Genomic DNA, 25,556 nt, shown 5'->3' with positions numbered 1-25,556 from the left:
AGGACTTCTCAGAGATGGCATCAGATTTCAAGATTGCATATACAAGATCAATTGATTTCTGACGTTTTTAACCTTGCTGACACCAGTGCATTAAAGGAAAGACCATTCTAGAAGCTCAATTTTAAAGGTGCAGTGGCTGCAAAATGGAAAACACTCTCTGCCCATCCATCAAGTGGAGGCCTAGGCATGACAAAACCATCTAATGTCTAAATTTATAATGAAAAGTTTTCAGGGATAACTAAGGATTCTAGCACTACTGTACTTCTTCACCTTTCGGCTTCATCTCAGACTTGCTCCAGTGGGCCAACTTAATTAAGCAAAGTTATATCTTTTCAATCTACAAATTCAGAAACACAAGTGCACAATTCCTGGGTATCTGGCCATACAGGTGATGGAGAGGGGAGATGAGCTGTGGGTCAGAAAGCCAGGGGTACGGCAGAGGCCACATGTACTCAACAAACCCCTCAACCTCTTAGGGTTTCAAAACTGAAAAGGATACTCTCCGGTCAAGGAGTCATGACTACCCCGTGAAACAATGTACCCAAGGCACTCTGAATTCTGTTAAGAACTGTATTGGCTGAGGTAGACCCATGACACACTAGCCACTGGACATGGTCCAATGACTGTGGTTTTTAAACTGTATTTTCTAAATCAGGCTGCAAAACACCCACAAGAGAAAAGGGTAGTTTTGACTAGGTCTACAGAAAAACAGAAAAACACAACTTTCAGCCCAGTGAGTCTTTGAAAACTCTGAACATTTAAAAGGGAAAAGTTAAAAAAAAAATTTTTTTTAAATTTTAAAGAAATCATTGCTTGAGACTTCAGGGAAAAGAGTAAAAAGTATACAGTTTAGAGATAGAAACTCTGAGATTAGTCAAGTCAAGTCATCGAATGTTCTCTGCACAGCAAAACAACAAACCGGTAAACAGGTAGAGTTTGCTTCTTTCCATAGATTAACAACCCTCTTTCTAGGACTTAAGAATGATATGAACTGTGATTTGCAGATTTTGTTTCGAGAGGCTCATATACTAGTGGTAAGACTCATCTTTCAAGGTCACATGCAAAAATATTTTTCTTCCTTTAATGTTGCTTCTTAAGCAATTCGGCCTATTTTAGTCTCTAAGATGACTGAGATGGACCTAAGGCTTTTTGGGAGGGGGAAAAATAAAAGTCTACCAGCCTTTTGCAGCTGGTTACACAGATTTTAAAATAGTACTGTTCATCAGATAAAACTGAGGTGGCAAAAGAGACAACCTGCTCCTTCTGAAGAGAAGGAGAGGTCCAAAGGGTTACCGAGGCTTCGAAAGAGTAAGGAAGCCAAAATAAAATACCCAAATTTGGGCTTAGATGGTATTACCATATTTCCTTCAAACCTGACAGAAAGCAAGGTTTTATATGGAAAGAGATTTTAAAACCACCAGATCATCTTTTCTCCTGTCAATAAAACAATAAATATGCCTTATGGGCCTAAGACCACTTACAAAAGAAAAAATAATAATTTCAGATCAGTGGCCAGAGGGAAACACTTTTTTCCCCAGATCCTTATAAAAAGGCTCTCTCCCCCAAAAAGCTACAACTTGGGGTCACCCGGTCTGGGCTACAGAGCTCAAGGGGATGCCAGAGTTGAACTAGAAACAGAGCCTTGGAAAGGGGAAGAGCAATTAAAACAAAATTCATCCGGAATCTTTTCTTCCTCCCACCTGGAACTCCATTGAACAGAGCAAGGCAGAAAGGACTCTGAGGCACTTCCCTGCAGGGCACTGTGACAGACAAAGGGCCCAAGGCTTCAGTTTCTAATGTCCGGCTCCCTTTTCCATACTTGTCAAAACTTCTATCAGGAAGGACCCAGTCCAACACATTAATGAACACAGATGAACACCCTCTACCTGGAAAAGATATCCTCACCTCCCACTAACAGGGAAACTTCTAGACGAACTCCTATGCAAGAGAGAGAAGATGAATGGTCAAATGGCCAGCTTACTTCAAGGGACAGATACCATGGTCAGATTGCCCTTCCAGCCCTTCAGTCTCATCCCTCATGTGTGAGGTTATGCACAGAGGGTTTCAGAGTTCCCTTGTCCCCTCTGAATGGTTCCCCTGTCCATGTGCTGCTTTATCTCAACCTGACCAGCCTTGCTTAACTCCAGAACTACTACTCTCTACCAGATAAAATGGTCCCTTGGAACAATGATCTCAGGGGGAACTTTCACCTGAGTGGGAGAGTGGGTCACCAGCAAGCTTGAGGGAGACTGCTGGAGGCCAGAGAGCAGACGTGAGGGAGGTGAGCCTCAAACTCATTCATTTCATTCAACAAGACAGCTGTGTTTCTAAGAATCCCCATGTAACTGAAATTCAACAGGAATTTTTTCAATACAAAGATAGTTTTAGACATTCAAACAGCAAGGACTATTTCCTGCATTGAATTTAAATAATAGTGCCTGACCTGTGGTGGCGCAGTGGATAAAGCGTCGACCTGGAACACTGAGGTCGCTGGTTCAAAACCCTGGGCTTGCCTGGTCAAAGCACATATGGGAGTTGATGCTTCCTGCTCTTCCCTCCCCCTTCTCTCTCTCTCTCACTCTCTCTCCTCTCTAAAAAATTAATAAAAAGAAAAAAAAAATTAAAAAAAAAAACCCTTAAAAAAAAGAATTTCAATAATAATAAATAATAGAGTTCTGTGTGGTTGTAAGTATACTATTATAAAATTTAAATAACCCTGAGCAAATCCAGAGTTCTATTCTATGTATCTTTTGTTCTGGAAAAGTCATCATTAGACCTTTCTTTATTTCTCTCTCCTTAGCCCAGCCTCTGGCACATGTTTGTCACCTATGCTACTCAAATAGATGCCACAGCTTTTCCTACCACTGTGGTCCACCAGGCATATGGGGTTCCAGACACAATAATTATGCAAGTCATGGTCTATCATTAGATGAAATCACATCCAATTTGTATCATAAAATTTCATATTGTTGGGGAAACAATTTTATTTATTGCTGGCCTACTAGATATCAAACGCCAAAAATGAAAAATAATTAGGGGATTGAGGGCTCTTCTGTCCCTGAGCTATGAAATGTTACAAAAGGGGAAGGGGAAGATGCTCTGGGATTCCAGACAGGGAGGACACATGGAGTCCCAGGGCTCCCCGAGGAAAGGGCTCCCCATGCTAGGATTTTAAGAATGAAGGAAAGTTAGCCAGAGTTGGGACAGGGGAGTTAGATGGCAATAAAAGGGAACATCATGACAAAAAAGCTGGAACACAAGAGAAAGCAAGATGCTTCTATGGAAGAGATGCTATGTGACTGAAGTAAAGGAAGTAAGAAGCAACAGATCAGAAAGCAAGGTCCCCAAACCTCCTGAGCAAAGTTGAGGATTCTGGGCTTTCTCTTGAGGGTCATGAAAAATCGGGAGAGTGAAGAAAATCAGCTGTCTAATAGGAAGAAATGATCATTTTGGCTTCCTGGATGAAAATAAGTTGGACCAGAACATCTCAAAAGGTGATTTAGGAGGAGGAGCACATATCAAACCATCCAGCCCAGCTAAACCACCAGCCCAAGTTCAGATCTTGAGACCAGACTTCTCCAAAGCTCAGTAACTAGAAAACTGCTCCCAATCTCCCACCTGAAGAACTCCCTCAGGGACAGCTGCAGCAGGAAGGAAGCGGGGTAGCAGGGTCCTCTCTAGTATAACATGGATGAAAGTCAAACCCAAGGAGCCCATTCTTCATCAGGGCAGCCTGGGTACTAACTGAGTAGAAAGTGAGAAGACTCTTGGATAGCAGTATGACTTTGCCAGACATGGAATTCCTGACTGATCTCTTCAGGTCCAAATGAGGAAGACTTCCAGACTTCCGACACATTCCCTTTGCCGGACTTCCTATGAAAAACATGGGTTAGCAACAGAGGGGCAGAGAATCCGAAAGTGGGCAGAGCACTGGACAGCTAGGAAACTACTCCAGGGTGGGCAAAGGTTAAGGAGAAGGCGTGGACAGCAGGTTGGAGGGAAAGAGGAGAGAGAGCCCCTAACAGCAGAAAGTACTAGGGTCTCAACAGTTCCCAAGGGTTGAAGTGGGCAGATGAGAATGAGAACTATTCTCAGCAAAGCCCAGCTGTTGGCCAGCCTGGTGCAGAATGTGAGCTGCCCTAATTTCATGTCTTCCTTCCAGGTTGGCCCTGGGTACAATCACAGAACAACAACAACAAAAAGATAATCAAAACACAAGAAAATAGAACTGGGGACAGCTGCAGCAAATATGATTTAAAACAGTGGTCCCCAACCCCTGGGCCACGGACTGGTACCGGTCCGTGGGCCATTTGGTACTGGTCCGCAGAGAAAGAATAAATAACTTACATTATTTCCGTTTTATTTATATTTAAGTTTGAACGATGTTTTATTTTTAAAAAATGACCAGATTCCCTCTGTTACATCCGTCTAAGACTTCCTCTTGACACTTGTCTCGGTCACGTGATACATTTATCCATCCCACCCTAAAGGCCGGTCTGTGAAAATATTTTCTGACATTAAACCAGTCCGTGGCCCAAAAAAGGTTGGGGACCGCTGATTTAAAAAATATATCCGGCCTGACCAGTGGTGGCGCAGTGGATACAGTGTCAATCCGGGACTCTTGAGGTCCCAGGTTTGAAACCTCGAGGTTGCTGGCTTGAGCATAGGCTCATCCAGTTTGAGGGCAGGTTCATGGCTTAGGCCAGGGGTCCCCAAACTTCTTACACAGGGGGCCAGTTCATTGTCCCTCAGACCGTTGGAGGGCCGGACTATAAAAAAAAACTATGAACAAATCCCTATGCACACTGCACATATCTTATTTTAAAGTAAAAAAACAAAATGGGAACAAATACAATATTTAAAATAAAGAACAAGTAAATTTAAATCAACAAACTGACCAGTATTTCAATGGGAACTATGCTCCTCTCACTGACCACCAATGAAAGAGGTGCCCCTTCCGGAAGTGCGGCAGGGGCCGGATAAATGGCCTCAGGGGGCCGCAGTTTGGGGACCCCTGGCTTAGGCAAAGGTTCACGGGCTTTGCTTGAGCCCCCCCACTCAAGGCACATATGAGAACCAATCAATGAACAACTCAAATGATGCAATTACAAGTTGATGCTTCTCATCTCTCTCCCCTTCCTGTCTTTCCCTCTCACTAAATGTGTGTGTGTATAAAGAGCTCATATGCATAGAAGAGAAAATATCAAGACTCCCATTTGCTAATTGTGTAATAGAAAAATAGTAAATAAACATATATGGAAATGTTCTATCTGAGGAGAATCAAAGGAATGCAAATTTTAAAACCAAGAAGCCCATTCAATTAACTAAAAATAGTATGTCTCATAATTAATCAGGTTGAAGACACATTCATAAATCATTAGTAAAAATGTAAATTGGTACCAGCCTTATAGAAAGCAATTCAGAGCAAGCCCCCTCTATTGTAGTAATAGCCTTTTTAAGTGATTGTGTCCAAAGTAAATACCAAAATATATGAAGATATTCACTACAGCATAATAGTAAACAATCAGAAACAACTCAAATGTCCACAAATACAAAATTTAATGTTAACATAAAACTTTACAGGATATTATATAATCCTTGCAAATGATAATTGTAAAATCTAGGTTACAAATAAGAATGTTTATGTTAAGTGGAAAAGCAAAAAGGAAAAAAGATATGAGTTAAAAATTGTGAAGAACTAGAAGACATCACATAAAAGTGAATATGATTTAAGGACTGGGATGGAATCAAAGGGAACTTTTACCTTTACTGCCTTTCTTTTATTACTGTAACATACAGACAACAGATGTTTAAAATATAATAATTCTATCAATCATGTAGCTGGGAGCAAACTCTTCTACGGAGTAGACTGACCTGCAGAGAAGGTCACGGCCAGACCAGTGGAGGGTGTCTAGGCCTTCCCAAGTTTCAAAGGTCCATTTGGGATTCAGACCCTGCCCTAGAAGGGATCTGAGGGGCTCCCATAACTGAAATAACCCCAAAACACAGCTCTTTCCTTTGATCTTGTTTTTTTTCCAGCTCTTAAATTCTATGTCTTCCCCTTCTTTCTTTTTTTAAAATAATGTATTGATATCCGACCATATGGAATATATACATGTTCATCTGACCCTTCCAACAATCCAGTGGGATGAGATGGCATCCCCTACGGATGAGGAAATTAAGGATCACAGATTTGGAAAATGTCGGGCCTGGGTCACACAACTGTGGAGCCGGGGCCACAACTCAAACCTCAATCTCTCCTTCTTCATAGCTTTCAGTTTAACCACAATAAATACTGCCTCTTCCCTCCTTTTCTCTCTCCCTATGAAACAAATAAAACAGAACACTCTTAAATGTCACCTCTTCTTGTTTACACTAACTGCCAAAAGGAACTATTCAGATGACAAGGCACTGAGGGATACCAGTACAGACTGCTTAGGAATCAGGCAGCAAGACAAGGTAATGCTGCACACACCAACTGCAAAAGTTGAAGCCGAAGGAAATTATCTCAAGACTTGAATTTGCACCTGCAGGTGACACCAAAGATGTCAAAAGTATTTCTACTTGCCAATTAAATGCAGGCTATCACCCTTGATATACTACTGCAAAGGGGGGCAGAGACTGTGCACTCTTCTTGCAGAAAATCACTCCACAATTGGCTGATTCTCTCCAGTTACAATGCATCCGCCCTAGAAATGGACGTTGGTTGGGGCATGGTAGCAAGAGCAGTAAAAAGGAGCAGAGGAACCATTAAGGTATGAAACTAATATAGATGGGGTGATAAATGATATTAGGCATCGCTTACGACTTACTCTATAAATAATGGCACAATAATAGCCAAAATGTAAATTCTAATTAAATTCGAAACCTAACAAAGTCAAACAACAGCAAATGATGTTTGACAGAGCAAAGGTCTTGAGCGAGCCAGGAGGATGAATTACAATACAATCTATTCATGGAACCGCACACTGCAAAGACAGAGGAGCAGAGCAGATCCTTTCTTTCAACTACCTTTTTATTTCTGCAGGTGGGGAAACTGAGGCCCAGCAAGGTGGAGTTGAGTGGCCCAAGTCACCCTGCAGCAGAGCAGGAGCAGAAACTCCATCCCCAAATCACCAGTCCACGTGCTTCCCAGCATACCACACACACTCTGCAGGATACTGAAAAGCTACTCCATTCAAAGTCTTATTTTTAAATGAGCATTAAACATGCTATAAATATTAAATTCCTTCTTAACAATTTTCAAATGCACAGGGGCACATTAAAAAAAAGAAGCCTGGTTTTTATTTCTTTTGGAAAATGGCTCAGTGTTTAACCTAGTATTGAGTGAAATATTAACAGGTCATATAATGGTTTCAGTGTTCCTTCAGTAAAGCTAAACAGTATTCAAAACCATATCCCCCCCGCCCCCCAGGCCTACAGGAGTTTCTGGAGCACACATTAAACTCAACGCTCTGCTCTGCTCAACAAGCCCATCACTGTTAAGTAACTCATCAGAAAATAAAGAGGGAATTACCAAAGGGGAATTGCCAAGCAATTAGTTCTCTGAAGCAGATGACAGACAACTGTTGTAGGGAGGAGCTTCCCGGTTAGTCATATGCCACAGTCAGAGCCTTCTAATCTGTAAATAAAAAGGCATCACATATGATTACAGCTGGGATGGAGGCTGAGGCTGCCAGGCTACAGCACAGAGGGAAAATCCCAAGTCCTCTTCCGTTCTGTGTGTCCATAAAGTAAGAGATGTTACTCTAAAGACTTTGTTTTAATCCTTAGAAATTTTCATTCATCATAAGAAAGATGAACTGGCCTTCTTCTAAGAAGCAAAGTGATCTTTCTTCTCTATCCTTCTGACATGAGTCAGTCCAGTGGTCCAGAGAAGGAGGCAAGATGAGACTGGGCAGGACAGGGGCGGGGCTATAGAAGATCTAAGCTGCCTGACAGCCACCCAGACTGAAGCGTGACCTCCTTTCACTGCACGATTTGTTCTCAGAGTTTGCATTTAGCACCACCCCACTGCCTATCAAACTGGAGAGATAAATAGTTCCTATCTGCCAAATCTTGCAAGCTGAGCAATGACCCAGTGAAGTTCTTTGAAGAGTCAAAAGTTCAGCGTCTCACCGGGACTCCTAATGCCAAACAACATTTGGAGCCCAAACACAGATAAGCATATTGCCATTGTCATCATTTTCTACAGTTAATTATTGAAAATATGTAGGAATATGAGAAAGAGTGAAAGAAAACACCACAAAGACAGCCTGTATGGGACTCTGAACAGACAGGCAAGCATCAAAAAGGAAGGCTCGTGGCCCATGAGCCCTTCCTTGATCCTGACCTCTGAGAGTATAATGTACCTCTCTGTTATAGTTCTTTAGATATTACTCTTAGACACACTTTGCCTTTTGGACTCAATGATAAGCTTCTTACAGAGCGGGCTTAGGCCTTGAGAGACAGTGCCTGGCAGCAGTTAGGGAGTACAGGCTGGGATCCAACCATGGCCTTACCATGTAAGAACTGGTCAACCTTGGCAAGTCACTTGTTCTCTCTGTGCCTCAGTTTCCTCATCTATAAAATGCAGATAACAGTGCCTACCTCAGAAGATCACAACAAGGATTAAATGAGTTAATACACAGTAAGTAAGAATTATTCATCATCTCTCAATTTCTTTTAGGGCCTCGCTGGCATAAACTTCTCACATAATAGATGCTTATTAAATATTTGCAGACAGACAGAGAGATCGGCCCCTGGAGTTACTTTCCCCATCCCTCTCACTCCTGCCCTAGCTTTTCTGTCTTTCACGAAAGTTAGGTAAGTCACTGCCTCAACTGTTCTCTAAGCATATTAAAATATTGCCCACTAACAGCAATGTAACCAGATAATTTTCAGCCTTCTCCTTCTTTTTGAGCCAAGTACTTTTAGGATCTTTCACCCACCCTAGAGTCAAGGCTCAATAATTTTATATTTCTTCTTTTCTATAAAGTATAAATGGGAAGCCAAATTGTTCAGAAAACTATGCTGTGTGTGTGTGTGTGTGTCACATTTAAAAGAGTCCGTATAGAGCTTCTAAAGTATCAAACACATCCATCCATATTAATGTGATTTATCGAAGTACAATAAATTAATTGCCACAAAAATTAACAATTGCTCCAGAGTCAAGTAGATGGCATAATGTGATTTACGCACATCACATGAGATGAATAAATCAGTGGTGGGAGAGATGAAAGGAAATGCTGGAATTGTTACTATGACAGAGCTTGACTGAAAACCTTCTTAATAAAACTGTTTAGAGGAAAATAGAAGAATTGTTTGTTTAAATGAAAAGAGACACTGCACGCACTGAATTTCAAAAGCAGCATTCATTTTCAGACACATATATATTAGGTTTAGCTAAAATTAGCTCAAGTTCCTCTTTTTTTAAGGTCTTACAGGAATAAAAGTTTCAAAAAGATCTCCTCGAGCTGAGTTGCAAGGTGCCTGGACTTGCAGGGCAGCCCCGTAGTCCCTGCCCAGGCACCAGCCCCACTTCTCCAGGGCCCTCCCTCCACTCAAGGTCTTTTTTTTTTTTTTTTTTTTTTTTTTTTTTTTACAGGGACAGAGAGAGGGATAGACAAGGACAGACAGACAGGAACGGAGAGATGGGAAGCATCAATCATTAGTTTTTCGTTGCGCATTGTGACACCTTAGTTGTTCATTGATTGCTTTCTCATATGTGCCTTGACTGTGGGCCTTCAGCAGACCGAGTAACCCCTTGCTCGAGCCAGTGACCTTGGGCTCAAGGTGAGCTTTGCTCAAACCAGATGAGCCCGCGCTCAAGCTGGCGACCTCGGGGTCTCGAACCTGGGTCTTCCGCATCCCAGTCCGATGCTCTATCCACTGCGCCACCACCTGGTCAGGCCACTCAAGGTCTTACAGAGGAAGCATACAGAGGCTGTGCCTCGCCAATGCTCCAGCTCCTCTCCACTGCCTCTTACCTTCTCTCTACCTATTCTACACCAGATGACATAATCCCTGAAACACAGTCACCCCATCCTGCCTGTCAAACTTTCTGCCAATCACAAAACCCCAAAGTCCAGTTTCAAAGATTACTTTTACGCCAATGACTCTTCCAATTTTATCTCCAGACCTGACCTCTCAGCAATTTTATTCCCACATCCCCTACTGTCTGCCGGACTCCAGCAACTCAGATGTCCACAGCACCTGTGCTTCAGCCACAACAGCCTTGTCAGTTATACACCATGTACTTCCTTGTCATGTCCCAGCCACATCAGTGGTCTTCCTCCTGCTCTCTGCATCTCTGCCCACAGAAATGCTAACTAGCCTTCAGAGTTGAACTCCAATGACCCCTTCTCCTCAGGCTCTTCTCATTTCATCCTACTCAATATCACTTTTCTGAATTCCTTCTGGGTTAGAACGTACCCCAGGAAGTACACCCACCGCACTCTGCTTTGTCTTGGTCATTTCTGAACATTTTTCTTTCCCCTACCCAACCATGAAGAATACAGACAGTATAAGCTCTTTCGGGTGGCTCTGAACTTTCATTCCCACAGGACCACGTACTAGTTTTAAAAATGCACAGTGAATAAGTGAATGAATCATTTCTTTACATAGGGAGTGCCCGTGAAAAAGTTAGGTCATAACTCTGCTATAACCATATTTTATTCACAAAATAACTAGAATCAGGAATAATTGTAATCTAGGTTTTAATGTCTTTAAAAAATAATAATAACAGAGTACAAATATGAATGACACTATTTCCCTGCCCAGTTTGCCATCAATTGTGAGAACTCTAACAAGGCCATTGTTTATGCAAAATGTTTAAATAATGCTTACAAGCTTCCTTTAAATGTAATCAGAAAATGTCAGCGGCTTAAAATCCAAGGTGACTCTGTACTACTTTGTTGTAATATAATACAAGTATTCAGACAACACTTAGACTTGCTTACTATACTATAAAAACCTCAGTCTCATCTCAGTCAGCTTGCACATACTGATCTAGAGATAAGACTTTCTGATGTATTTTCACAATAAAATTCTCATTTAAACACCACCAGTTTTTCTACAAATTGAGTATATATTAACCACACATGCAATTAAAGTACTTCCCAAAAAAACTTAAATGGAAATTTTCTGCCTGGCATATAATTGTTAAAATTGGAAACCCCAAAAGATAAAAGTAGCAGTAAGGCATCTCACCATTCATCATTCAACTGACACAGACCTTAAGAAGCTTACTTTTAGCCCTGGCCGGTTGGCTCAGCGGTAGAGCGTCGGCCTGGTGTGCGGGGGACCAGGGTTCAATTCCCGGCCAGGGCACATAGGAGAAGCGCCCATCTGCTTCTTCACCCCCCCCCTTCCTCTCTGTCTCTCTCTTCTCCTCCCGCAGCCAAGGCTCCATTGGAGCAAAGATGGCCCGGGCGCTGGGGATGGCTCCTTGGCCTCTGCCCCAGGCGCTAGACTGGCTCTGGTCTCCGCAGAGCGACGCCCCAGAGGGGCAGAGCATCGCCCCCTGGTGGGCGTGCCGGGTGGATGCCGGTCGGGCACATGAGGGAGTCTGTCTGACTGTCTCTCCCCGTTTCCAGCTTCAGAAAAAAAAAAAAAAAGAAGCTTACTTTTGCACGTAACTCCGGGGTTATTTTATGTCTTTTCACAGATCATCTCCCTAACCCACAGCCAATAAAATGTAAAGTATCCAGTTCCAAATTCCACAAGGATATGTTTGTGATAACTTCCTCTCACCTCTACCCTGCCCACCCAACAAAGACTTCTCTGACTCTCCTTTCTGGCGCAAAAACTTCACTCAAGTTTTTGTTTGTTTTTACTCAGATCAAAAATACTGTATATTATGTATACAATTCATCAGTTCATCTTACACCAATAAAAAAACAGTGCATATGTATCCTAGCCCAGGAAGAGAGGTGTGCAAACACAAAATTCAGAAAAACAAATAAAAGTCTCATTTGTTTTGCACAGCTGCAAATGTCTACAGTGTTAGTCCAAAGACCAAGGTACAGGTATATTTACTTGCTCCTAGCCCTATATGGTCCTGGAGCAACCATCACAATATAAGAATATTAAAATTACTCTGTCAAGATATAAGTTACTTGGTCAGAATGGTAGCTTATATTCATGGATCACAAACCATACAAGCCAGGCAATACCCTACACAGTACATGTATATTATTCCATTCCAGCCTCACAGCAGCCCTAGGAGAAGGTTGTAATACTTTCGACACAAAGACAGTGAGGTATTGAAAGGTTATAGGAAGGCCTAATGTCACAATGGCAGCTCTAGACAGATGGTCCTAGAGCTCCATGCTCTTATCTTAGATATCACAGAACTTATATGTACCTTAAAAGCTGGATCTTAGGTAAAGAGAAGGAGCACTTTCTTAAAACAAACTAAACAAAACAAAAAAACTGGTGAATCGTTTTCAAGATGAACATTTTGGTAAAGTAAATATCTACCTCTTAACAAATTAGTTGAAAATCTGTATCTTTATATGTGAAAAGTGGACTTTGCATCTTACCAAGTGAGGAAATAGAATATGACTCAAGAAGAGCCACCCGGAGACCACCCAGCCCAGAAGTTCCCACACTGTGGAGCAACAGCAGGATTACAGAAGACCACTAAGGTTCATTTTGATTCAACAGGTCTAAGACTGAGTCCCAAATTCTATTTTATTAAGCTCCAGGTGATTCTGTTGCCCAGCCAGGCTTGGAAACCTCTGAACTAGTCTATTTCTACAACTTCCAGCAGCACTGCTCCCAAGGCAAATAGATAGAGAGACTCTTATTTCACAATAGCCTTTGGTTGCGTACACCAGTGTTCCCAAACCCTCACTGCTCAACTTGTGTCTAACTTCCATCTCTCCTGACTTCCTCTAGGCAGTATCCTTTTGTCCTCTCTTCAACAGAGAACCATGAGTCATCGACCCTGCATACACCCTGTGTCTGCACGACTTTCCAGGCCAGAAAAATTTACTGTACATGAGGAAATCAGGAAGTTGTAAAATCCAAACAGACACAGAAAGATTCAAGATTTAACAAGTACTTGTTGCCATTGAACAAACAGGCCTCTGTCTCCTTTTATGTGCCCCTCCACAACAAAGAAACCTAAAACATGAAAACTGTGCCTTACCATAAGGGTTTGGTAGGAAAACATTCTCATTGCATTAAGTAAAGGTGACAAATTAAAGTGATCAGGCTCAAGCCCAACACGTAATAACCGATCATCACCAAGTCAAATGTTGACTTCTTTATTAACCAATTAAATAAAACCAAAAAGAGACATACTTTAACCCAAGTTTTACACAAACTCTCTTAGCAATTTCTCAATTTCCAACACAATATGGTTTGCAAAGATAATTAAACAGTCCACGAAGTGCATGGCTAGTAGCTGATTTTTCCAGGTCAGACTTTACCCTCCTATGAGAACTAAAGAACATCGCAAAACTCTCACCTGATACATGATGCACTTCCCTGTGGTGGCCCTGGAGGAGGAGACTGCTGAACAAGGATGACAAACAAATCTGCAGTTTGAATGGACCACCCTGGTGACTTGCTGCACGATGCTCCTGCAGTGGTCCAGAAAGTGTAGGAAAAGAAATCAAAATGAAAAATAGAACAAACTGCTTTAAAAACGATTCCACTTAAAATATCTATGCACTGAAATCATCACTCTTTAGAACATCAAATTTTGCATTTTGTTTCATGAGAATTACCCAGATACCAGCCAGCTCAAAAAGCAGGTCTGGTTTTACTCAGCAGGGCTCGGAGGGAGGCCAACACACAAAATGGTCATCCCCTCAACCAAACCAAGAGCTTGGTCTCCCCATATGAGCAAGCTACTGTCATTCTTTTCTCTTGATGAGTCTAACCAATCATCTGATCAACACATGCTGGTAATCACAAAAATATCAGGTGAAAATGAACATGGACTGAATAGTAATTGAGCCAAAGACTAATTTTATTGTGGCATATGTTATTATCAACATGCAACTTGAGGGACAACCATGAAAAAGCAGTTATTAATTAGCATACCAGTCTAATGAAAAAAAAGTAACAAATGCAGAAAAAAAATTTTAAAGTGTACACAGTTACTAGTCTTCCCAACAAACTTTAAATCATTTATTAAATGTATGTCTATTTCTTTTTCATTTTCCTACAATGCCCTGCACATGGTTAAGTGAAAACTATCCACTGTATGATGAATGAGTGAATGAATCTGTGAATGGATGAATGAAAGAGAGAATGAATGAATCTTCCATATACTTTTCCATGAGGGAGCTTGGTGCTTGTAGTTTTTGTGGGGTAAAGACCTATGTATAGAAATGGAAGAAGTTGAAGACTTGATATGCTAACATAGTTTTCAGCCCATCTATTAAAATAATATTTTTTAAATACTGGTAACTACCAATTGTCTACATTAAATAGAACCAGTAGCACGGTTATTATAAAATATGCCCAAACTAGTCATCACTGGACTGATTTCCAGTCTTTGATTACTAGAGTTGTTTAGGCTGATTTTAAATTTAGTTTGGGCTTTCTCAGCGTACGCCAGGTAACAGTAGGAAGGAGAAGGCCCAGGATTATATTGGGTGTCAGAAAGAAACTATTCTGGAGCTATGAATATGATCTCCAATGTGAATAATCTGTAAACAGGTGAGTGAGCCAATTATCCTTGGGTACATGGCAACACATTTCAGTAGTCATGATTATTTTCATCCACACACACACGCTCACTATTTTTAAGAGCACAACCCAGCTGGAAAGGAAAATAATTTCAATTGCTTTCCAACACTTTTCAAAGTAATGAATAGTGGCCAAGGTATTCTTACTTCTAACTAATCCATTCAACAAGTATTTATTTAAGCATCTATTGTTGCACGCCTGGGACTGATAATCAAAAGAAGTTAGTTTTCTGGTCCTTGGTTTTAACCATGTGTAATCTATGAGTACAGAAAGAGAAGGTAAACTGTTAGAAACTATAGTGTCTTTGAAGACTCTATCCTCCCACTAAAAAGCCTGTTGAGTCACAAATTTAAACTGCAGCCAAGTTAAGTAGATGCTCACAAAATTCTTAGCACTTGTTTTATGGGGAGGAGTCTTGATTTTATCTAGTCACATCAAATGAAGCATCGGTATAGTGGACAGTCATTTCCGAACAAGGTGCAGGTACCATGGATGTGCAAGCAGCACTTGTATGAGCTCACAATTGAGAGGGTGTTTGCCTGTATATCAATGTGTGTGCACATAATCCTATTTACGTATCACCTGGCAGATAAGGTTTTATAGAGTCCAAATTACAGTCTCCTCCTACTCTGCTGAAGTGCACAGAATAGTCAAACATGATGCAAATGCTATAAAATATTAATTTACTCTCTTGTTGGCATGCCTTCTTATTTCAAAAGCATTTGTGTTGCTATACCAGTTACAGTAATTAAGAGAGTTCACATAACATGCTATATTCCATCAGAGACAAGAAACACAGGAATAAGAATAAGGAGGAATGGAGTCGCTGTAAAATAATACAAACAATATAAAAGAAAATAACCTATGGGCTGTTTTATATAATATACACATTACAAATGCAATATTTAATATTTAAAAAGCACAGCAGAGTAGCATAACACAATACCATTAATAGTGGAAGATTACTAAGAAGGATGGCTTAAATAATGCTGATGTTCTAGCCAACAAAGAGGAGATATATGTATATAATGTAAACAGAGGATAATATAAATAGTTCAAGCCAAAGCTAAGGTGCAAAAAAAGAAAATTTACCAGCCACAGTGACAAAAAAAAAATACACTTTCTTTGAATTCTACAAGCATAAATGCTCATAGGTCAGCAGCAATGACAATTATCATTAAAACTTCTACTAAATGGCTCCCCCTTGAAACATGTCATGTTAAAGAGCACCTTGGTGGAAAAAAAGAGTTCCTTTAAGCCTGAATCAAAACACCATAATCAGAAGAACCTCTACCCCTTTATGTCTCAAATTCTGATTACATGACAATGAATTTTCTGAGAAGTAATTTTCAGGTTGAAAACAATTTTTGCTTATGTTATGGCAATTATCATTGCATTTTCATTACTCCACAATGGGATGCATTAAACGTCACAGAAAAAACAATGGAACATTTCTGCTAACATCAAATATGTCAGAGAGGCCCTGGCAGGTTGGCTCAGTGGTAGAGCGTTGGCCTGGCGTGCAGAAGTCCCGGGTTCGAGTCCCGGCCAGGGCACACAGGAGAAGCGCCCATCTGCTTCTCCATCCCTCCCCCTCTCCTTCCTCTCTGTCTCTCTCTTCCCTTCCCGCAGCAAAGATGGCCCGGGCGCTGGGGATGGCTCTTTGGCCTCTGCCCCAAGCGGGCGTGCCGGGTGGATCCTGGTTGGGCGCATGCGGGAGTCTTATCCCCGTTTCCAGCTTCAGAAAAATACAAAAAAAAATAAAAAATAAAAAAAAACATACACTGACAAAGACAAAAATATATAAATTATGAAATAGAAAATTTTAATTATCTTCACAAATAAAGATTTACCTTGTTCTTTTTAAATTCGTTTTAGAAAGGGAGAGAGAGAAAAACATTAATTAGTTATTCTACTTACACATTCATTGGTTGATTTTTTTTTATTGACTTATTTTAGAGAAATAGAGAAAGGAAAGGGGGAAGAGAGAGAGAGAAAAGCACTCATTTGTTGTTCCACTTAGTCATGCGTTCATTGTGCTTCCCGTTATGTGCCCTGACTTGGGATCAAACCTGCAATATTGTTTCAAGAGTATGCTTTAATGTACTGAGCTAAATTGCCAGGGCCCATTGGTTGATTCTTGTATGTGCCGGGAGCAAAGATCAAACCCACAACCTGTTGTACTGGGACAATGCTCTAACCAGCTAAGCAATGGACCAGGGCTACACACATCTTTTTATTACTCCTGTAATTTTAAGCATTTATATTTATTTTTAAAACCTTGATCCAATTACAACTCTTTCAGCCAACATTTAAAAATAGTCTTTCAAACTAGCACTCGGTATACTCATTATAATATCATCTCTTAAAAATTTTTTGAATGAGTATTTTATTAAACTGAATTTAATGAATCTAAAATTTGAGCAGCATAATTTCAATTGCTTTCCAGTTCTAGCCTCATTCTTAAAATAAAAAAAAATTAAAAAGGTAGTCCTTTATGTAATGCCCTAGAACAGTAATTATTCTATTGGGATTTTGATAATTTGTTTTGTCAATGTTTTTAACAAAATAAGGAAGGCCTGCTTCTGATAACTTTGGAAGTATGACCAGTACTAAGTCTGTTCTTTAAAACAACTAAACTACACACATCTAAATCTCTTACAGAAGCCAGGCATTCAAATTATTGAGTTTTTCTGAAAACATAAAGGACTGGAAATAAAATGATCTATCTCCCCCCTAAAACTGATATTCTGTCTTGCTGCACTAGTCATGTTACATATCCAAGTATTTAAGCTCTTCAGTACCTACGTATTACTTTCAGGCAACTACAGTTTGAAGAATTAACATCCACTTCTACATTTGCCTAATTTCAGGGTCTTAGTAATATGTTTATTGACCAACGTCTAAGAGGACACAAAAGGAGCTGGTCTCACAATGTGTTAGTCATCAGAAATGGCCATTGAAGGTAAGCACCAAAGGAAAATCCACTTGACATTTCAGAACGGAAAAAAAAATAAAAGCACATTATACAAAAGGAATGTGAGTCCTTAAACTCTGTAATGACAACAACAGGAGTCACAGAAATGTGTTCACTAACATTTTAATAATCTCTTAAGGCTGAACTTTCCTAGGACTCCCAGAAGACTAAGGTATGTTGCAATGCAGAGCCATCTACAGGCATCTGGCCTATAATCTTATAGCTAGGAGTTCTTCTTGAACCTTTCCCTAAGAGTAAAAGAATTCAAAAGCCCTAATGCCAATTTATAATATTGCTGATAAGGTATCATTTCTGTTTACCAAACCCTCTTAAAACAAAATCCAGAGACGAAAACATTAACTTTCACATTTCCCAACCAAGTATGTTTTTCATCCTTATTTTAGCGAGAATTTGCACTCAACATCAACAATATATGTTCACGTTTTAGTGTAAGTAAAAATTATTTTCTGTAAGATGCAATATATCATCCAGGCCCTCCTAAGTGCTGTGTAAAATGTACACTTCTGTACCTTACTTTATATCCTTATTTTCCATCTGTTTAACTCTTAGGAATCATAATAATAGCTTGTTTTAACCACAGCAATGCTTGTTCTGAGCAGGGCACAATCCAGTTACCAACCACATAAACTTACTAGAAGAAACTTTTAACCTCACCTCCCACCCCCAAGTAAGTAGCTCTTTCAATCCTAGCCCCAAAGGAAAAAAAGGATTTACCAATTTAGCTAGGGGGTTGTAAAACTGTACACTCGCAGGGTCACAATTAAATCAAGGCATGATTATTCTCAATTATTTTTACTTTCAAATATCAGGGTTACTAAAATACTTCCCTTTATTTGGATAAAGCAACAGAGCTTCCACAACTAAAGCTACTTTTTTTTGTAACAGTGCTTTTCTTTTCTTAACAGGCTTAGTAAGGTGGTGCCCTAATGCAAAGAGTAGGCTGCTGCTCTCTAAATTATTAAATGCTCATTAAATTATATCCCAAAATAGAGCAGAAGTTTTTTTTTTATTTTTTTATTTTGTATTTTTCTGAAGCTGGAAACGGGGAGAGACAGACAGACTCTCGCATGCGCTGACCGGGATCCACCCGGCACGCCCACCAGGGGGCAACGCTCTGCCCACCAGGGGGCGTCGCTCTGTTGAGACCAGAGCCACTCTAGCCTGGGGCAGAGGCCAAGGAGCCATCCCCAGCGCCTGGGCCATCTTTGCTTCAATGGAGCCTTGGCTGCGGGAGGGGAAGAGAGAGACAGAGAGGAAGGAGAGGGGGAGGGGTGGAGAAGCAGATGGGCGCTTCTCCTGTGTGCCCTGGCCGGGAATCGAATCAGGTACTTCTGCACGCCAGGCCGACGCTCTACCACTGAGCCAACCGGCCAGGGCCAGAGCAGAAGTTTTTTATAGTGCAAAAGCGCCACACATTTTAAGTCTATGAGCTACAGGCCCATATCATCTCTTTCCTGAGGCAAAACCTTTTAACTTACTACCACACATACAAAGATCATGACCAAAAGATCCAAATGAAGCAGGAATGCATTCAGAATGGATTCCTACTGTTTTGCTATTATGATAGCTATAAAGTTTTAAAATGTGAAAATGGGGATATCCTTCCCAAAAAAATTACTTCCAGAGAATAAACCCTGTAGAAAACCAGCCGTGACTACTGGCGAGTTAGGTTACAAAGGATGAGCCCTTTCATACTTGAAGGGGTTAAGTGCCTGCATGGCCAATGGCACCAGACGGCTAAAGAAATGTTGCTTTAGTCTGCTCTGAAAGGTTTCTAACAAGTACCAAATACTTGTTGATCTGTTCACAAGAAACACCAGCAGGATTGTCAGGCTCCTTCACTGTCTGGGGAGAGGCACTTACATACTGCACCCAATAAGAACAGCTTGTTGGTCTCCTTTATAAGAGTATGGAGAAGCCTCATTCAGTATCTCCCCGCCAAATAACTGAAAGAAGAGGGAATTGAAATAGCGTAGTCTCTAGTCTGGCTTTGGCGGCACAAATACTGTGCATAAAACACTTGGAGCAGTCCAGGCACAAACAAACCCACCTTAATGGACAAGGAACACTGCCTGTTGCCATGGCAGCCTGATCTAATTACATGAGTGATCAGGGTTGGAGTAAGTGCACTGAAAACCTACACCACTGACCTTATCTATAAGAGGAGAAAGATAGGCAGGCAGGAGATTCAGGGAGACTTCAACCTCTGCTTTATGTAGAGGGGGGTGTTTAAGCCCATTTGTCTTGTGGAACTGTTAAAATACTGACTGATGCATGTACAGTTAGAGGGCAGTCAGAGAAGATTTAATGCCACATTAGCCATTATGGTGTAATCCCTTTCCAAGAGTTCATGGGCAGGATTTTCTCATCCTCCTCTGGTGGTTTCCCTAGGCATACTCTTCAGTCAAAAAAAAACACAAACAAACAAACAAACAAAAAAAAAAACAAAAAAACTCAAGTATCAAACTTCCTTCCCCCACCAAATAAACTACAAGATGGGATTTGTAACAGGGGTTTCTAGGAACTGCATGCAGGGCCCCTCAGAAAACCAAACAGAAATGGCTTAGCTAACACTGTTGAAAAGTAACTAGCTGCGTCTAAAAATAACCACCAAGTAACTACCCTCTGCTGTGTGCGATATGTAACGATGTTTAAATATTAAGAACAGCCTGCATTATAAAACACAAATGTCATTGAGCTGTGACTACTCGGTTGCCAAAGAACTTATTTGCATACACACATTCCCGTGCATGCAAGACAGGATGAGCAGGGAATATGCTACTCTAAGGCATTAGTTTTGATTCTGTGGATGTAATAGGGTCTTCTAATTTTGCTAATTGTATCCTGTGGATCTCACAGGGAAACTAAGAATCTCTTCGAGGACAGAACCAGTTTGGAGGAGTCCCTACAGCATAGCATACGGTAAACAAAATAAAAATAGCTTGCTGTTCTCGTTAGCCACATCGCGCATTATATAACCAGCTTCCGATTTATTTATTTTTTTTGCCCTTACTACTCGTTAGCAATTTCCCAATCTTCCCAAGTACTTATATTACCCTCTTATCTGTAGGATTATATACCAAGAAACCAAAACAAAACAGAGCCACTACGGGACTGAACAGAACCCCAGACTTCAGAAATATTTGTGTTTTGTTTTGTTTTGTTTTGTTTTCTGGCAGGATCTCCACTACCACCCAACTTCCACCCCCAACCAAGGTTCTTGCTCAATCTCCCTAGAAAACCTGTATTGTTTCAGCGCTTCCAGTCAGCCCCCTACGTGGTCTGAAATAAAATGAAAGCACAAGCCACGGAGTTTAGGCTGGTGGCCTGAGGGCGGGGGACCAAGAAGGGATCCGGCGCTGCAGAGTCAGCCAACTGTCCTCAGAGGACCCCCTCCCCACCGCGACGGCCCCTGCCAACCCCCAGGCCCCGCGCGCGCGCACACACGCACTCACACGCGCGCTCACTCACACTCCCGCCGCGCTCCGCCACCGCCGCCTCACCTCTTGCTCCGCCCGTCCGGTCCCTTCCCTGCCCCCTGCGGGGCCGCCCTGCCTGCTGCGCGGGGACCACGTAGGTGGCGGCAGCGGCCGCGGGAGTGGCAGTGTCCCCGGCTGGGCTCGGGAGAACTAGCAGCGGGGAGCCAGGGCTCATCCCAATCCCCGCAGCGCCTCCACCGCCGCCTCTTCTTCCTTCCCCTCCTCCTGGCTTCATTCACCCTCCCTGCAGCCGCGCAGCCTTTCACTCCCGGCGCGGGCAAGGCAGCGCCTGCCGCCGCTCCACTGCTCCTGCCGCCGGCGCAGGCGGGGGCGCTGGCCCGGGATGGGGCGCTCACACGCTCCCAGCTCCAGGAGACGCGGCGACTGTACAGGATCGGGAAGCGACTGTATCGGCAGGGCCGCCGCCGCCACTCCGGCCGCGCTCCCAGCACCCGCAACCCCGCGCGCTCCACCGCTTGCGCCAGGTCGCGCGCAGAGTCCCTGCTCCGCCGCCGGCGCTGACCCCTCCCGGTCCACAACCGCACCCCCGGCGAAGCCGGCCTTCGCGGGGAAACCCTCGCCCTGGGGCGCCAAGGCCGAGCGGCACCAGCAGGACAGCCTACCCCTTCTCCAGACCCGCTCGCTCCCACCACCCTCATTGGGAAGAAGGGTGAGAAGGGGGCGGCAGGAGGAGGGGGTTAGCGCGACCCCGGCCGCTGCCGCCTCCCTTTACTCCACCTCCAGGGAGGAGGACATGACTCTCCGTATTCGGGGCCAGACTAGCAGCCGCCCGAGTCGGGCGCTGCCGCCGCTCTCCCCGCCCGCGCCCCTAGCCCGGGCGCGCCCCCTCGCCGGCGGACGCCCACCCGATCCCCCGCATTCCCCCTGCCGGCCATCCCAGCGCTCAGAGTGGAGTGTCGGCCCAGAAAGCTGAAGCCGGGGAAAATTGTATGTACACACACACACACACACACATACACACAACACAAACAACACATCACGCCGCGTCAATTTCCTTCGCTCCTCTTCAAGCTGTTTTCCGTGCTGCCGATTGGGGTTTGGGGTTTGTTTCCTGGTTGTTGTTTTGGCCCACTCAAGAGAGCGAGGGTAGGGGGAATCTTAATCTAAATCAGGGGAAAAGGGAATGGGGGAGGGGAGAGACAGATCAGAGGAGAAAAAAAATCGCCACTTACTGTAAAGTGTAAATGGATCTGGGGTGGCGTGGGGAAGGGGGGGCAGAAGGAGAGAACAGTGTCTTGCGGCGGCTGTAGCTCTGGCTGCTGCTCCAAGGGGCTTGTTTTGGATCCCCCTGCAGTGAAACAGGTCCTGTACGGCTCCGCCACTGTAGTAGAAATGATGTCTGCGGTATACTCTGCTCTCTTCTCCTCCTCCTCCTCCTCCTCCTCCTCCTCCTCCTCCTCCCCCTCCCCCTCCTCCCCCCCCACTCTCTTCCCCTCCCCTCCCTCCTCCCTCCTCCCTCCTCCCTTCGCCCTCCCTCCCTCGCGTTCTCTCGCGCTCGCTAGCTCCAGTATGTAAATGTGTAATAGAAGCCAAATATGGAGCAGTTGGCTGCAGCCGCGGAAGCTCAAGGATCCGAGGAGAGGGAGGGGGCACCCTCCGGCGGGCGGCGGGGAGAGCGGCATGGAGCACCGCGAGCGCAGGGCGAGCGGCGGGCCGGCGCCCTTAACCCTTCTGTGCGCGCGGCCCTCGGGGAAGCGGGCGCGTTCCCCCAAGACTGACTAGGAATCGTGGGGCGGATTGCGGGAGGGGAGACACGGGCTGGAGGGGACAATTCTTCCAGGTTTGGGAAAGGGGCGGGGAGCTGAGGCGATGAGGTAATTGTAGCGGTGACCGGCCGGTCCTCGCGCGCCTCCCCAGGTCCCTGCATCTAGTTGGAGGGGACAGAGCGACAGCGGGGTGCAACCAGGGCACCCTGGAGCACTCTCCGGCTCGGAACCAGTGAAGTATCCTAGGAGGGTAGGCGGGCCAATGCTGATCCCTACGTGCCTTCGGTTCCGAGCGTGCTGAGAAGTGTCCGAGAGAGCTGACTGCGATCGTCATACACGGTCACCCTTACACGGGTTTAGCTTTGCCATTCCGGAACCCAGACTGCCGGGCTGTGGGAAGTGCCTTTGCGTGAAAGTCTAGAAAGTTTTAAGGGCCCCCACGACTGCACGAGCACCCTTACCTCTACTGCCTGGGAAAGCTGGTGACCTCCCTGCCTTCGTTTCTCTTCTGCAGGTCCGGAAATCTGCTGTGGGTATGGAACTACCTAGCTTTAGCCCTGGCAGACGATCCGCGTACTACTCCTGCAGCTAATTCGGGATCATTAATTTAATCGGAAATGAGGTAACCAGTGTAGGAGATAGAGAAAGCAAACCGAGCATCAAATGGCAGTTCTCGGTGAATCCACGCTGAAGAACTTCCTCTGGACTCAATTTTTAAGTGCAGTTCTCTACTCACCACCCGCCCCTCCGCATGTATCAGCGCCTGGTGTTACCTCCGTGGGAATGAACCTTCTTCTCAGGGGTGAACTTTGCTCGCCTTTGTGGCACCTGGAGGAAGAAGGCACATCCGTGGTAAAGGAAGCTTAGCGTGGCGTTCCCCTTACTGCAGATAATTCTGGAAGACCAGTAGGTGTCGGGGCAGCATTTGACCTCCATCAGGTGCTTAGAACCAAGTGTCTAGAAACAATCCCTCCAAGTAAGTTTCTCTCTGGAAGCCACCACTATTGACTGTAGCTGTATTTGAGAAACGTTTTGGCTGAGTTTACTTATGACCTAACGGTTAGTCACCAACCGAAGCAGGATACAGAACCACCAAGAGAAATGTGTCAGCTTTTAAACAAGTGTTTTGTAGAACCAACGTGATGCAGAAATAAAAATAAGCATACTAACTAGGAAGGTGTAGAGCCCCGGAAATATTTTCTCTCACATTTTGAAATACTATTTACATACATGGCTATTTAAATAGAACTACTGTTCATGCTTACTCGGTTCTACACTTTTTTTTTTTTTTTCATTTAAAAATCCGTGATTGTTACAGTTTAAAACCAGGGTTGGTCCAAAGTGACATTGTTGATCTCATTACAGCCTCTAGTGGACAGTTAAAATCAGTTTTCTGAAAAGGCTCTTCCTGGAGTTGTGTTGCTTGACAAGCATTATCAAGGTGAAGGTTAATACCTCCGATATAACCGGGTAATCTTTCTTCCCCCAACTTTGCAGAGCAGGCTTCTGAAAGGAGCAGAAGCTGTTGCCTCTGCACGGAAAAGTATGTTTTGTGCTGCAGGTATTATTATTACTGGCCTGTGAATAAACAGAGAGCTTCTGCTATTCATTTCCATTTCAGACAGTTTTCATGAAAACTGAACTCATCTAAAAATATTTTTATAACAAAATATTGGTTGCCATGTTTTTGGCTTAACTGAGATGTTTTTATCCCAACTCCTAATCTGCAGACTGTCCAATCCACCTTCACTCTATTTTTAGACATTCTACATTTAGAAAATTTTGGGTAAAAAAAAACAAAAGAACTAATATTTTAATTATTGCATTGGCACAAATTAAAACAATTCAGATTAGTTAGTCAATTAATTTTTATATTTCCTCATGGAAGCTAAATATGTATATTACCAAGCAGTATAAACAATAAAATGTGCCATTTTTGTTCTTAGCCATTAAGATTAAAGCTATAAACTGCCATTAAAATATGTAACTATTTCTTCCTGCAGGTCCAAACAACATAAACATAATAATACTTGTGATACAGTTTCATTACTTTTAGCACTGAAATGTTTTATTTTCAGATGGCAAAATAGTAAACTTAGAATCACAAATGACTGGTACTAATTCTTTAAACCAGCACTCATGCAAATAAAAGCTCAATGAAAGAAGAACAGAGCTGTCAAGTCAGTAGGCAAATATGTAGTCTTATTCATAAACCTGATACTGTATCGGTACAAGCATAAGTCAAACATTGAAATATAGGAAATTGAGAAAGGAGGCCTGCTGAGCCTTACTCCATGAGTAAACAAACACCAGGAAAAAATAATTTCATCCACATAAGGGACATAGACATAAGCTATTTCACTGTTTTGGTAGTATCCATTTTCCAAGGTTGAAAATGGGCTTTCAAGTATATATTGTATCATTACATCTTGCTTCTAAAAGTGGCTTCAGAACAGGAGCAGCAATTGGGTGCTTCTTAAACAATCAGAATGAACATTCCAGCCCAGACCTACTGAATCAGAATCTATCTCTTAAACAGCCCCTGGGTAATTCCTAAGCAAACTGATGTAAAGAATGCTGTCTATACTATAAGGGCTCTGTCTACATGAATTTGGCCACTGATGCAGAACTTAATTCCTTTATTTATTCCTTTTTTATCCCCTC

The 25,556-nt window shown here is 43.0% G+C and overlaps 1 protein-coding gene across 7 annotated transcripts in view; it reads right to left on the bottom strand.

Moving 5' to 3' along the window:
- ATXN1 (ataxin 1) overlaps positions 1-25,556 on the bottom strand; it is a 635,797-nt gene that overhangs the window by 443,508 nt on the left and 166,733 nt on the right. For 3 of the 7 annotated variants that reach the window (XM_066268325.1, XM_066268324.1, XM_066268329.1), the window contains exons 1-2: positions 22,359-22,554; positions 13,457-13,571 (exon numbers count right to left, since the gene is read on the bottom strand). The exons of 1 other annotated variant lie outside the window; for it this stretch is intronic. The gene's annotated coding sequence lies outside the window, so the exon portion shown is untranslated. 3 more of the 7 variants (XM_066268323.1, XM_066268330.1, XM_066268331.1) reach the window with 3 other exon arrangements.

Source organism: Saccopteryx bilineata, chromosome 3 (assembly GCF_036850765.1).
Source record: "Saccopteryx bilineata isolate mSacBil1 chromosome 3, mSacBil1_pri_phased_curated, whole genome shotgun sequence".
Lineage (NCBI taxonomy): Eukaryota > Metazoa > Chordata > Mammalia > Chiroptera > Emballonuridae > Saccopteryx > Saccopteryx bilineata.
Note: the sequence above shows the minus strand (reverse complement) of the source record. Positions and strands in the feature narration are given on the sequence as shown.